We start from the raw sequence: 14695 nt of genomic DNA, 5'->3' as shown, positions 1-14695 counted from the left end.
TCCTACAACATCTCTGACAAGTGAGTATCTAATTTCTAGTTGAAACTTTCCCATGATCACTTGTCTTTAATGGTCGAGTAGGATGGTTTTGTGGTTTTGTTTTGGTTTTGGCTCAGGTTGCCATATATATTCACTCAGATCCCTTTTCTGTCAAAAAATCTGTGACTGTGCCTTTCTGCAATTTGGTGATAGGAAAGTCACTGCTTCCTTAGGCGGGCCATTTTCATTCTGGACAGTTTTGATTATTCAGTCAGTCAGCTAATAAACATTTATTAAGTGCCTGCTGTATGCAAGGCACTGTGCTAAGTGCTGATGATACAAATAGGAAAAAAACAATCCCTGGCCTCAAACAGTTTACAGTTTAATTAATTAATTACAGTTTGAAGACAAACCTCAATGGACGTCTTTAAAACATTTTTTTTCCTGTTCCTTCTGGGACCATGCACAGTATATTTAATCTCCCTTCCATGTGACTGTCCCTCATATTTAATCATGTCCCCATCCCACCTTCATCCCCAAGCAGACACCTTCTGTTCACTAAGCTAAACACCTCAATTTGGCAGAGTCATAGATGTAGAGCTAGAAGGGGCATTCGAAGCCTTGTAATTCAACCCCTTCATTTTACAGATGAGGAAACTGAGAACGAGAGATGATAAATGACTTCTCATGAAAGATCAGTGGGCTATCGTCAGAATAGACTCCAGAGGTCATATTTCCAACCTCCCCACTTTGCAGGTTAGGAAACTCAGAGCTAGACAGGTTGAAGTTAGTCACTCAAGGTCACATGGGAGATTTGACTATATCCTGAGAAGGCGTGGCTTTGCAGCATCAAGGTTTGGGTCATGCAGTTTGGCTGAATAACAATTGGAATAATGATTGTTTACAGTGCTTTAAGATTTGTAAAGTCTTCTGCATACTATCTTCTTTGAGACTCATATCAACTCTGTGAAGTGAATCTTGTATTTATAGGGTTTTATGGTGAGAAAACTGAAGGCCAGGTTGGTTGACTTGCTCCTACAGCTAATATGTATCTGAGGTGGGATTTGAACTCACCTTTAAATCTAGCCCTCTATACACCACAACATGGTTTTTTAACCTAAGGTCTGGGAACTTTTTAAAAATGTTAGTCTATTTTGATGTATTTTATTTCAAAATAAAAATGTATCTTAAAATTGTATTTTATTTTACTCTATTATGATGATACACTCATGTAATCGCAGCTACCAGGGAGGCTGAGAATGGTAGAATGCTTGACATCTAAGATGCAGGATGCTAAATCAATTAGGAATCCAAACTACATCTAATATCAATATGGTGAACCAGTGAAAGAGGGGCCTGGAGCAAACCTAAGGAGGGGCAAACCACATTATATTGGAAAGAGAACAGTTCAGAACTCCCATATTGATCACAAATGGGATTAGGTCCATGAGTGACTCACTGCATTTTCAGGCTGAACAACATAGGGAGACCCAGTCATAAAAAACAAACAAACAAGTAATGATAAAAATATAAAAGTTGATGACAATTTCCATATAATTGATTTCTTTTGAAATACTAAGTATTATTTTGTTAATTAAATACATTAATTTACAAAGGGGTCCCCAGTCTTTAGCACACTGATTCAAGCCACAGAAAATTTGAAGAACCCTAGTATTTTACCAAGATGCCTCAATAGGGCTGATATTCTGCACCTGTCTCGGGTAAACATGGGAAAAAGAGAAAGAGACCTGCCCATGCTTGTTTTTCCTCTTTAAAATACCAGTGGAATTCTGTGATGAAAGAATTTTTCCAAACCCTAAATAATTATCCTCAATCAAAAAGAAAACATATTCCCTCAGTCCCAATTGGGTTATAACTTTCCTGTCCTCACATAATCTTTGAATAGTGTTTTAAGATGACTTGAACTGTCAGATGTTAGAGTTGGCCTCAGCTGGTACCCAGTCAGCCCTCTTCATCTGGAAGACTGGGGTTCTTTTACAGGTATTAATTGGACTTGATGCTAAGTACCATGCTAAACAGGGAATCCTCTAGAACTGAATTTGAACACTGTGCCAGACACTTCCTAACTATGTGACCTTGAATAAGTTACTAGACTTTGTCCAGCCTCATTGTTCTTATCCATAAAATGGGGATAATACCCCCTATGTCACAGGGTTGTGAGGATCAAATGAGATAATGCATACAAAGCACTTTGGAAACCTTAACATACTTTATAACCAATAGTTATAATTATAGTAATAGTTATAATTATTAGATGACCTTTAAGGCTTCCTCTAACTCTGAGATTCTGGGGTTCCTAGGAACCTGAGGCCCACTGAGGTCATATAACTTCAAGCTTACTCAGCTCAATATAATAAGACTTCCCTCTTAACATCTACAACAACAAAGTCTCTCCCAGGGGCTGAACTGAGTGGAAACTTTTTTTCTTTCTTTCTAATTTTGCCTTTAATCTTTGTTTTCAACAGTGAGCAAGACATGGTGGCTGCCATTGAGAATTAGACCTTTGTTACCCAGAGACATTTCCACGCTCCGCAAAGGTAACTGACATTTTCCATTTCCAGTGATGTGAAACTTCCTTCTTAATGTGTCCTGGATAGGTTGAGATGTCCGTTCTCATTTTTGCTTTTGGTCAAGGTTGTTGGAGGTCCTTCTCCTATAATTGCTTTATCCTGTTTGCTTTGTGTTGGTGAATGGAGAAAATGAGGGCAGTATTTCTATATCAGTTGTTTTTTTCTTAGCGTGGAGTTGTTATTATTGGAGGACTTCTGTGTTTGTCAGTTCCCTTCAGCCAGTTTGGTAGACAGCTCTGACCGGAGTCATTTTTAATACCTCAGTGTTACTTGCATTCTCTACCTTACTCTATACTTAGCGAGGACAAAAGGCTCACTAGCAATGGGGCTGAGAGGGTGGAGTAGGAGAGAAAGTCTCATAGTTGGTAAGATGAATGCCATTATATACAAAAGCCATTTGGGAATTTACTAGCAAGAGATAGGGTTGTTAATACTTTGTGTCTCTGAACTTGAAAATTATGAGGGAATGTGTCCCGCATTGGCCAATTGGAAACACCTCTTCTTTTGACAAATTAGAAGTATTCAATCCAATATCTATTTCTTGTTTACTGAGTATAATGCGGAATGAATCATGGGCTGGTGGATGGATGGCCTTTCAAACACTTATAATTAGTGTTGTGGGCTATTTGAATGAGCCTGGGTGGCTTCCTCTGTCATACATTACAACCCACCCCCTTTAAATGGAGGAGAAATCTTATTTTCCACAAGGTAATATTCATCTCTCCCCCAGCCAGACAAGCATAGAAAATTAAACAATGGTCCGTTAAAAAGCCCAGATAATGTATTTATCATTCCGAATTTATGTGAGTTTTGCAAGGCAAATAAGAGTGAGAGCTATTTGTTAGCCAACCTTGGGGAAAATGTGGAGGAGAGGGGAGTGCTGAGCCTCTGATCCTTGCAAAAATTCATAAAATACAAGAGTAGCTAGCATTGACTAATGCTGGTGATGACTTAGAGGGACTGGAATGTCACTGTTCTTTCAAGGAATCTTATGGGCAGTGCTGTGGATTGGGCCATTGAGGGCTGAGAGTCTTCTCCATTGCTAGCTTTTGCCTGTTCTTGGGTATTTTCAAGTAGTGTATTATTAATAAATGAAGGTGATTCTGATGTTCCACTTTCTCAGTAGTTGGAATTGTAACAAACCAAAGGAATCTCCCTCAGTGGGATTTGCAGGTAAGCAGGTACAGCCAAAAAAGAAAAAAAAAGGAACGGGCAGCTTGGAGAGATGGGGACGCCTTTTCCCTGCAAGACTTCAAAAAGAGACTAGACAACCACTCGATCAGGTATTAATATAAAAGTAATTCCTTTTGTATTATAGATAAACTAAATAACTATTGAGGTCTCTTTACCTCCAAAATTCTCTAATGCTGCGACCCTGTGATGCAAATAGCTCCCTCGTCAAGACTTTATGTTATTTCCCTTTATTCTCTTTAACTCATATCACCTTATATATGTATGTTATATATATATGTTCTGTTTTTGTCTATATATATACATATATATACATAGATACATAGATGGTGTATATGTGAGCATGAATATAAAAATATTTATTATATGTATAGTTATGTGTGTATACTCATATATACATGCATATATACATGCTCTGTGTATTATATTTTATCTATAAGATCTAGCCACACAAATATATGTGTGTATATATGTCTGTTTGTGTGTGTGTGTGTGTGTGATGAAGGTATACATGTGTGGATATATATATGATATACGTGTGTCTGTGTGTATAAACATGGGTATACACTCATGTGTGTATATGTATATTTACATATATTTATCTATAGCTATATAGTTCACATAAATATATTTCTATATATGAATGTATCTATATCTGTCTATAAATCTGCATCTTTTTATAGATACACTCACATACACACTTATATTTATACACATAAACATGCATACGAGGATACAACACTTCTATCTAAAGGGAGAAAAGACTGAGTCTTTATACAAATGACTCGTGGCGTTTTTCCATCTGTAGAGTCATTTTATAGCATAGAGGGAAATAGCCAGGCACATTAAGACTTTGTACTTTGAAAAAGAATCTTTCTTTCTTTCTTTCTTTCTTTCTTTCTTCCTTTCTTCCTTTCTTTCGTTTCTTCTTTCTTTCTTTCTTTTCTTCTTTCTTTCTTTTCTTCTTTCTTTCTTTTCTTCTCTTTCTTTTCTTCTTTCTTTCTTTTCTTTTTTCTTTCTTTTCTTTCTTTCTTCCTTTCTTTTCTTCTTTTTTCTTTCTTTCTTTCTTTCTTTCTTTCTTTCTTTCTTTCTTCCTTCCTTCCTTCCTTCTTTCCTTCCTTCCTTCCTTCCTTCCTTCCTTCCTTCCTTCCTTCCTTCCTTCCTTCCTTCCTTCCTTCCTTTCTCTTTCTATCTCTATCTACTCTATATGTTGTATATGTAAACATATATAATATATACACACATATATACACATACATATATGTACATACACCAAACATATAATTGTTTATTTGTGTAAATATATACATAAATTCACTTGTTCTTGCCATGTTAGAATTAAGCTCCATAAGAATAGGAATGATTTCATTCTTTTTGTATCCACAGCACGTAGTCCAGTGGTGTACACATAGCAGCATAGGGATAGAAAAGGGACATGGGATATCACTGTTAAGTGGAATTCCCAGATGAGGAAACTTCCTTCATCAATGAAGGTCAGCAACTTCTCTGTAACTTAGAATTCCTTTGCCACAAGTAGTGGTATTCACTGGCATCAACAGTTGGTCGATCAATAAGCAGGTATGAATTGCTTACTATATGTTAGACTGTACTAAACCAAGGGGAGAGGGGAAGAAAAAAGCAAAAAAAAAATGATTACTGGCCTAAAGGAGGTTTCAGTCTAATGGGAGGCATTCACTTGTGTAAATAGATACAAAATATATTCAAAATTAATATAAAATTGTTTGGTAAAGAGGTACCTAAACAGCTCAGGGAATTAGGTAAAGTGTTTACCAAAGGTTTAGTAAGAGTTTCTCATATTATAAGAAGGACTGAGGGAGGGATGGAAGGAAGAAGGAAGAAAGGAAGGAAGGGAAAGAAAAATGCTATTAAAAAACTTTGGAGGTTAATACTGTGGTATTCTAAGCTTACAAAAGTAATTCAATTCAATCAATCAACAAGCGTTTATTGAGAACCTATTATGTGCCAAATATCATATCAGTTTCAGATGATACAATGATCCAGTATGATCCAGTCTACCAAAAGATTTTGTCATTGCCTACCATATTCTCAACACTGTGCTAGGTATCCAAGATCTAGAAACCAAAATAAACAGTTCCTCTCCTCAAGAAGCTTTTGTTATAGAGAGGGACAAAGGGCAGATGGGGAATTGTGCTAGCTTTTCTCATTCATTGCCAAAAACACTATTGTATAGAGAACTCACACAAGGCAAGCATTTATATGGCAGTCAGAAGAAGCAATGCAAGAACACTCCCAAGGTCTCTCTTAAAAACTTTGGAATTGATTGTGTGACATGGGAGACACTGGCAAAGAACCGATCAGCATAGCATGCCCTCATCAGAGAAGAGTCTATGTTCTATGACCAAAGTAGAATTGAAATACCTCGAAATGTGAGATGCTCAGATTTAGAGAATCCACCACAGATGTCCACATGGACTATTTGCGCCCAATCTGTGGTAGAACATTCTGAGCTCATATTGGTCTGATCAGTCAGTCAGACACACTGTATCTTGACTCTAACATAGTGATGTCATTTTAGTCCTCTTTGAGAACGAAGGACCACAACCAACCAACTTTTCTATGCTCTCAAAGTACTTGATACCATGTTGGGGAGGAGAGGGTGTCTCCAAAATACACTCTGAGCCTTGTGGGCCCATGGATATTGAGACAATAAGAAGAAAGAATCTTATTCTGGCATCATTTTTTCTATTGCAACATCAGTGGTTGGTATTGTCAAGAGCAAGAGGTACACCCCTTCCTCCCACACATACACAGTCACACACTAGTGCTCATTCAGGCTGAAATGCCTGTATTCAGGAAAGTTTACAAAATTTGGCATAATACTTTTCCCAGGGAAGAAATAGCCAGTGTAGTCTGTCTAGTCATGGAATGATAGTTAAGGGTGATGGCCAGCAAGGAAGGAGAGATTATCATAGGATCATAGCTTTAGAATTGGAAGGAATCTGAGAGGCTGAATATGATTACTGCAAATGATCCAATGAACGATCACACAGTATTAGAACTGGAAGGGAACTAGAAGGTCATCTACTCCAACACCTTCATCTTGCCAGGTGAGGAAACTGAGGCCCAGAGAAGTTCAATGACTCTATTGACCTAGGTCATACATAGAGGAAGTGGTAGAATCAGGATTTCTGACCTCACCATTCTCTGCTACCTCTCAAAAAACTCAGCAGGGTAAAATTACTTGTTCAAGGTCACTTGAGCAATATATAGCAGAATGAGGATTTTAACTATTCTGAATTAAAAAAGAAAAAGAACTATTAGTGACAGAAGTTAAAGGTTCATATGAACTAGAAAAATTCAATCAATTCAACAGATGCTTTGAAACAGTCTCTGCCTTTAAGGAGCTTATATTCTACTGGGAGCTAGGACAGTACTCAAAAGTTGCTATGACCTATAATAGTCAGTGTTATGAGAAGACAGGTCAGCCCAAGACCATCAGTATTGAGGAAGAGGATTTGAGTAACGTCACCTCCAAATCCTTAGGCTAACCTGTGGACTCCAAGGCCAAAATGGTCAAACCATATGATAGGTTGAGGGCAGAAAACAGGCAGAGACAGTTGGCCCGACCTTGTATTTTTTCTTTTGCTGTGACCAGGGTGAGGCCATACAAGCATAGTGCTCACATGCCTGTTTATGGGATGTGTGGATCATCATTCACACAGGGTGGGGGATAGGGCTTTGCTGAGCAGAAGATAGGAAGCCAATATTATGCCTTGCTATCAGAGATTAGAATGGGCTAATTGAGGCCATAGAAGACTGAAGGACCCTCTCAAAGGGACTGGCAAGAATCTGGATGCAAGCATAAGAGGGAGAAGCAAAAAGCATGAAACCAAATTAAATGAGGTCAAGGACAGAGAAGACATCATAGCTTTAGAATATAAACTTCTTGAGGGCAGGAACCATTCAATTTTCATCTTTGCATCCCTAGCACCTAGGGCAGGTATCTGGTACTTAGCAGGCACTTACATGTGCTTGATTGATTGATCATTTGAAGTAGGAACAGGTGAGCTTCTATGAGATAGGAGGAAAAGTAACTTAATTGGGAAGCAGGGATTCTTTATTTTAGTCATAGCATGGAAACTTATAATCAGTGTGACTTTCAATAAGTCACTTAGGACTTCAGTTTTCTCATCTATGAAATAATGGGGAACTAAGTGATCACTGATTTCCCTTCTGGCTCTAATGTTTTAGGTTTAGTATTCTAAGATTATGTACTTGGGCCCAGTTCTGAGGTTCTCTGGTTCTCAGACTCCTCTTAGCTCTGACATTGTGTTCTTTTTTTTAAATTATTTTATTTGTTTTCAATTTTCTACAATCATTTCCATATATATTAGATTTTTCCTCTCCTTACCCTCCCTTTCTCCCTCCTTCCCCACTCCCTCCCTGAGACAGTGTATAATCTTATATAGATTATACACATATATTCCTATTAAATACATTTTCATCTTAGTCATGTTGAATAGAAAAATTTAAATGAATGAGAGAAACCATAAAACAAAACATAGCATAACATAGCACAAGAGAAAATGTTCTGCTTCATTTTGCGATCAATTTCTTAAGTCTTTGGATGTGAAAGGTATTTTGCCTCAAGGATCCAATGGGATTTTTTAGGTCTTTTCATTTCTGTGAAGGACTAAGTCTACCAGAAAAATTCCTCACACGCTGTGGTTGTTGCTGTATACAAAGTTCTCCTGGTTCTGCTCCTTTCACTTAGCATCAGTTCATATAAGTCCTTCCACGCCTCTCTGAAGTCTTCCTGTTCATCATTTCTTAAAGCACAATAGTATTCCATTACATTTATATGCCACAACTTCTTCAGCAATTCCCCAATTGATGGGCATTCCCTCAATTTCCAGTTCTTGGCCATCACAAAAAGAGCTACTATAAATATTTTTGTACATGTGGGACCCTTTGCCATTTTTATGATCTCTCTGGGATACAGTTCTAGAAGCAGTATTGCTGGGTCAAAGGGTACGCACGTTTTTGTAGTCCTTTGGGCATGGTTCCAAATTGCTCTCCATGACTGAATCCACTCACAGCTCCACCAACAATCAGTGTTCCAACTCTGCCACATCCTCTCTAACATTTGTCAACTTCCTGTTTTGTCATGTTAGCTAAACAGTTGTGATGTGGTACCTCAGAGTTGTTTTAATTTGCATATCTCTAATCAATAGTGATTTAGAACATTTTTTCATATGACCATAGATAGCTTTAATTTCTTCCTCTGAAAACTGCCTGTTCATATCTTTTGACCATTTATCAACTGGGGAATGACTTGTATTATTGTACATTTGACTCAGTTCTCTATATATTTTAGAAACGAGGCCTTTATCACAGATACTAGTTGCAAAAATTCTTTCCCAGTTTTCTGCTTCCCTCCTGATCTTGTTTGCATTGGGTTTGTTTGTGCAAAACCTTCAATTATCCATTTTGCACTTCATAATGTTTTCTATCTCTTGTTTAGTCAAAAATTTTTCCCTTCTTCATAAATCTGGTAAATACACTACTACTTGCTCCACTAATTTGTTTATAGTATCATTCTTTGTACTTAGATCATGTACCCATTTGAACTTTATTCTTGTGTATAGTGCCAGGCATTGGTCTATGCCTAGTTTCTGCCACGCTGTTATCCAGTTTTCCCACTATTTTGTCAAATACTGAGTTCTTATCCTAGAAGCTGGGGTCCTAAGGTTTATCAAATTGTAGATCACTATATTCATTGACTACTGTGTCTTGAGTACCTAACATATTCCACTGGTCTACCCTTCTGTTTCTTAGCCAGTACCAAGTGGTTTTGATAATTGTTACTTTATAATACAATCTGAGATCTGGTAGAGCTAGGCCACTTTCCCTAGCATTTCTTTTCATTAGTTCCCTGTATATTCTGAACCTTCTGTTCTTCTAGATGAATTTTGTTATTAATTTTTTTAGCTCTATAAAATAATTTTCTGATAGTTTAATTGGTATGGTACTGAAAATGTAAATTAATTTAGGTAGAATTGTCATTTTTATTATATTGGCTTGGCCCACCCATGAGCAACTGATGTTTTTTCACTTACTTAGATCTGACTTTGTGCAAAAAGTATTTTGTAATTGTGTTCATATAGTCCCTGGGTTTGTTTTGGCAGATAGATTCCCAAATATTTTTTAGTGTCTACCCTAGCTTTAAATGGTATTTCTCTTTCTATCTCTTGCTGTTGGACTTTGTTGCTAATATACAGGAAAGTAGAAGACTTGTGTGGGTTTATTTTGTAACCTGCAACTTTGCCAAAGTTGTTTATTATTTCAAGTAGTTTTTTACTTTAACCTCTGGGATTCTCTAAGTATATCATCATATCATCTGCAAAGAGTGATAACTTGATTTCTTCTTTGCCTGTTCTAATTCCTTCAATTTCTTTTTCTTCTCTTATTGCTAAAGCTAGCATTTCTACTACCATATTGAATAACAGTGGTGAAAATGGACATCCCTGTTTCACCCCTGATCTTATTGGAAATGCATCTAGCTTATTATCTGCATTGCATATTATGCTTGCTGATGGTTTTAGGTGGATACTGCTTATTATTTTATGGAAGGTTCCATTTATTCTTCTGCTCTCCAGTGTTTTCAATAGGAATAGGAGTTGTATTTTGTCAAAAGCTTTTTCTGCATATACTGAGATAATCACGTGGTTTTTGTTAGTTTTGTTGTTGATATAATCAATAATTCTGATAGGTTTCTTAATATTGAACCAGTCCTGTATTCCTGGGATAAATCCTACCTGCTCATAGTGTATTATTCTCATGATAAGTTGCTATATTCTTTTTGCTAATATCTAATTTAAAATTTTTCCATCTATATTCATTAGATAAATTGGCCTATAATTTTTTTTCTCTGTTTTGGCTCTTCCTGGTTAAGATATCAGAACCATATTTGTATCATAAAAGGAATTTGGTAGGACTCTTTCTTCACCAATTTTGCCAAGTAGTTTAAATAGAATTGTAATTAACTGTTCTTTAACTGATAGAATTCACTTGTAAATTCATCTGGCCCTGGAGATTGTTTCCTAGGGAGTTCATTGATGGTTTGCTCAATTTCTTTTTCTGAGATGGAGCTATTTAAGTATTCAACTTCCTCTTCTATTAATCTGGGCTATTTATATTTTTTTTAAATATTCATCCTTCTCATTTAGATGGTTGAATTTATGGGCATACAGTTGGGCAAAGTAATTTCTAATTATTGCTTTAATTTCCTCCTCATTGAATGTAAGTTCACCCTTTTCATTTTTGATATTGGTAATTTGGTTTTCTTCTTTCTTTTTTTTAACCAGATTGATCAAAGGTTTATCAATTTTATTGGTTTTTTCATAAAACCAACTCTTAGCTTTATTTATTAGTTCAATAGTTTTCTTAATTTCAATTTTTTAATCTCTCCTTTGATTTTCTGTATTTCTAATTTCATGTATACTTGGGGATTTTCAATTTGTTCTTTTTCTAGTTTTCTCAGCTGTATGCACAATTCATTGATCTCCTCTTTCTCTATTTTATTCATGTAGGCATTTAAAGATATAAAACTTCCCCTAAGAACTGCTTTTGCAATATCCCATAAGACTTGGTAGGTTGTCTCATTATTGTCATTCTCTTTGATGAAGTTGTAGATTGTTCCTATGATTTGTTGTTTAACCAACTCATTCTTTAGGATTAGATTATTTAGTTTCTAATTAATTTTCAGTTTATCTTTCCATGATGATCAGTTTTTGTATATATGCCATGTACCACTGAGACAAAATGTATATTACTTTCTATCCTCATTGAATTTTCTCCAGAGATCTATTATCTACCTTATCCAGAGTTTTATTTACCTCCTGAACCTTTTTTTTTTGTTTATTTTGAGGTTAGATCTATCAAGTTCAGAGGGAGGTTGAGGTCCCCCACTATTATAATTTTCCTGTCTATTTTTTCCTGTAACTCCCTTACCTTCTCCCCTAAGAATTTGGATGCTATACCACTTGGAGCATATATGTTTAGTAATATTGCTTCTTGTCTATCTTGCCTTTTAGCAGGATATAATTTCCTTCCTTATCTCTTTTGATCGTTCTATTTCTGCTTTTGCTATGTCTGAGATTAGGACTGCTAACCCTGCTTTTTTACATCAACTGAAGCACAATATATTCTTCTCCAGCCTTTTACATTTACCTTGTGTGTATCTCCCTTGTTTCAAATGTGTTTCTTGTAAACACTGTTTGGATTATGGTTTTTAATCCATTCTGCTATCCGTCTCCATTTTATGGGAGAGTTCCTCCCATTCACATTCACAGTTATGATTACTATCTGTGTCTTTCCCTTCACATTCTCTGTTCTAAGACCCCTCTCAGCTCTGAGAGTCTATATTCTCAGATCTCTTCAAGCTCAAGAGCCGATAAGTCTAAGGATGTGTTTGTTCACTCAGCCTAAGATGATTTTTTCACTGAGAGGGTTTGGATCTTTGTTGAGCTTCTTTGCACAGGGAAAAAGGCACAGCAATTAGCCTCCACTTGGTCTCTTAAAATGCTCGTTGCCTTTGCAGCCCCTCATTCTGTCTAAATCTCCTCCTACTCACCCACCATGATCTTTCACTGCTGATAAGTCTAGCCTCAGTGCAGGTGACATGCCTCTAAATGGATCCAGAGTGTTCTTATGGGGCTTAGGGGCTGGTGAGCTAAAGGCTGATGGACTGAAGAAACCAGTATTTTAAGCATCCTTATTGACCACAGGTCTGTGCAGAAGCACCTAGAAGAAGTGAGTTATTTTTGAAAGCTTTCAAGTTGTTATCTTCCTGCTAGACAGAAAAGTGGGCTGGAAAAAGCACCCTCTTCATCATCAACACAATGTTCTGACCAAAGGCTGCTTCTTAGGCCAGCACTAGCTAACTACAGGATGGGATAGTATTCCCCCAGGGCCCAGTGCAGTTTCACTGCTGAAGGCTTTGTTTCCAATGCCCTGCATGATTTTAAGCTCTGCCCAATTTGGCCATTTTTAAATTGCCTGAAAGCTCTCAGTCAACACATAATGCTTATTATTTATTTGTTTATTGTCTCTATTACCCCTGACTGTCAGTCTTCTCACATTTATATTGAAAATTCATCCATAACCTTAATGGGTGTGTGTGTGTGTGTGTGTTGTATGTGGTTGAAGGGGCAATTAATACCTTCTAGAAGGGGAGACAAAAGGTTTGTCTTGCAGGGAAGAGAGAAGTGAGAAACTAGGACATTGTCTTTCATTCTCTCCCATTTTTCCTTCCTTCCATATCATCTCTTATTTTCCATTCCTCTAATTTACCTTCCTTTTCCTCCAATCTATCTTCCCTTTCAATTTCCCTTTTCTCCTTCATTTTTCTCTTATCTCCTCTTTCCTTCCCTCTTTCATTCTCTCCTTTCTTTTCATCTTTCTCCTTTCCTCCATCATGGTATAATCTACTTGAAAGAAACCTGGACCACTAGCTAAGAAACCTGTCTTTACCCCTCACCTCTCTCAAAGGTATGTTGGGATTGGAAGCTCAAATCCGTGTGGACGGTCTCGGGCAGGTAAAAGTGGGACTTCTAAATCTTAGAGTCTTACGAGGCCCTCCATGAACAGTGGGGGTTCGAGAAGGTCAGACTGAGCTAGCTCGGCTAGCTCGGGTATTTCCGCCTCTCCCCCGGAGATACCTGATGGGTGGAGTCTCCCTGCCCTCGAGGTCGTCCCGGATTGGAGCACACCTAGTTACCTAACAGCACGGTATTGAGATGCAAACTGTGTGGCTGAAGATTAAGTAGGATTGAGGAAGCCAGAAAGCTCTCTTAGCACGTGTGGAGCCAAAGAGAAAAGTAGGGCTCCGCTTCTTTTCTTTCCTCTCTCCCCTCCCCCTCTCTCCCCGCTTGTACTTCTACTCTCATTCCAATCCCGCCCTGGCCTCTCCGGCCCTTCCAGCAGGCTTTTAATTACACCGAATATCAGGAAATCTAAATCCTCCAGCTCCCCAGGGTATTGTTGCTCGTAAGCAGTCATTTGCTCTCCGACCGCTCCCCATTTTTCTCTTGATATTCCTGCCTGCTTGAGCCAAGGAGAAACTTTCCAAATTCTTTCACAAAATTCTCGGAGGTCATCTAACTCTATTGTGACCCCTGCCTTCCTGCATTCCCTGTGAAGTTTCTCAGCCCAGACCTCCTGTTCCTCTGGCTTTATTACTGGCAATAGATTCCCCATCTCTGCCCTTTTCCCAGGGGTTTGGGAAGCTTCTCTCCCCTTTCTCTCCTTCTGAATCTAGGATTCGGGACTCGCTTCTTTCACAGCCCCTTCCGGGTGTACCCCAAAAGCACCCAGGATTATCTACGCTCCCAATCCCTGTTGGGGCGCCAACTGCCAAGCCTAGAGGCCTGTATTGGGCTACCCGAGTCTTTCCTACCTCACCTCCCGAGGTCTTCGGCTGGCCACGCCGGATGCACGTATGAGAGAAAGGACGTTCCAGAGTCGAACAGGGGTTGAGCTTTATTTCAGGGTTTCAGTTACAAGTGCAGGGGGGTCTTCCTTAGGAGGAAGAGGGGGAGATTTCCTAAGGAGGATAAGCTTAAGGGATTGGAAGTAGAAGTACAAGCGGGGAGAGAGGGGGAGGGGAGAGAGGAAAGAAAAGAAGCGGAGCCCTACTTTTCTCTTTGGCTCCACACATGCTAAGAGAGCTTTCTGGCTTCCTCAATCCTACTTAATCTTCAGCCACACAGTTTGCATCTCAATACCGTGCTGTTAGGTAACTAGGTGTGCTCCAATCCGGGACGACCTCGAGGGCAGGGAGACTCCACCCATCAGGTATCTCCGGGGGAGAGGCGGAAATACCCGAGCTAGCCAAGCTAGCTCGGTCTGACCTTCTCGAACCCCCGCTGTTCATGGAGGGCCTCGTAAGA

General features: G+C 38.3%; 1 protein-coding gene across 13 annotated transcripts in view; it reads left to right on the top strand.

Annotated features, from left to right (window-relative positions):
• DAB1 (DAB adaptor protein 1) overlaps positions 1 to 14695 on the top strand; it is a 1307076-nt gene that overhangs the window by 580409 nt on the left and 711972 nt on the right. For all 13 annotated transcript variants that reach the window (XM_072649618.1, XM_072649617.1, XM_072649615.1 and 10 more), the window contains exon 3: positions 2466 to 2537. The gene's annotated coding sequence lies outside the window, so the exon portion shown is untranslated. The remainder of the gene's footprint in view (positions 1 to 2465; positions 2538 to 14695) is intronic.

Source organism: Notamacropus eugenii, chromosome 2 (genome assembly GCF_028372415.1).
Source record: "Notamacropus eugenii isolate mMacEug1 chromosome 2, mMacEug1.pri_v2, whole genome shotgun sequence".
Classification (NCBI taxonomy): Eukaryota; Metazoa; Chordata; class Mammalia; order Diprotodontia; family Macropodidae; genus Notamacropus; species Notamacropus eugenii.
Note: the sequence above shows the minus strand (reverse complement) of the source record. Positions and strands in the feature narration are given on the sequence as shown.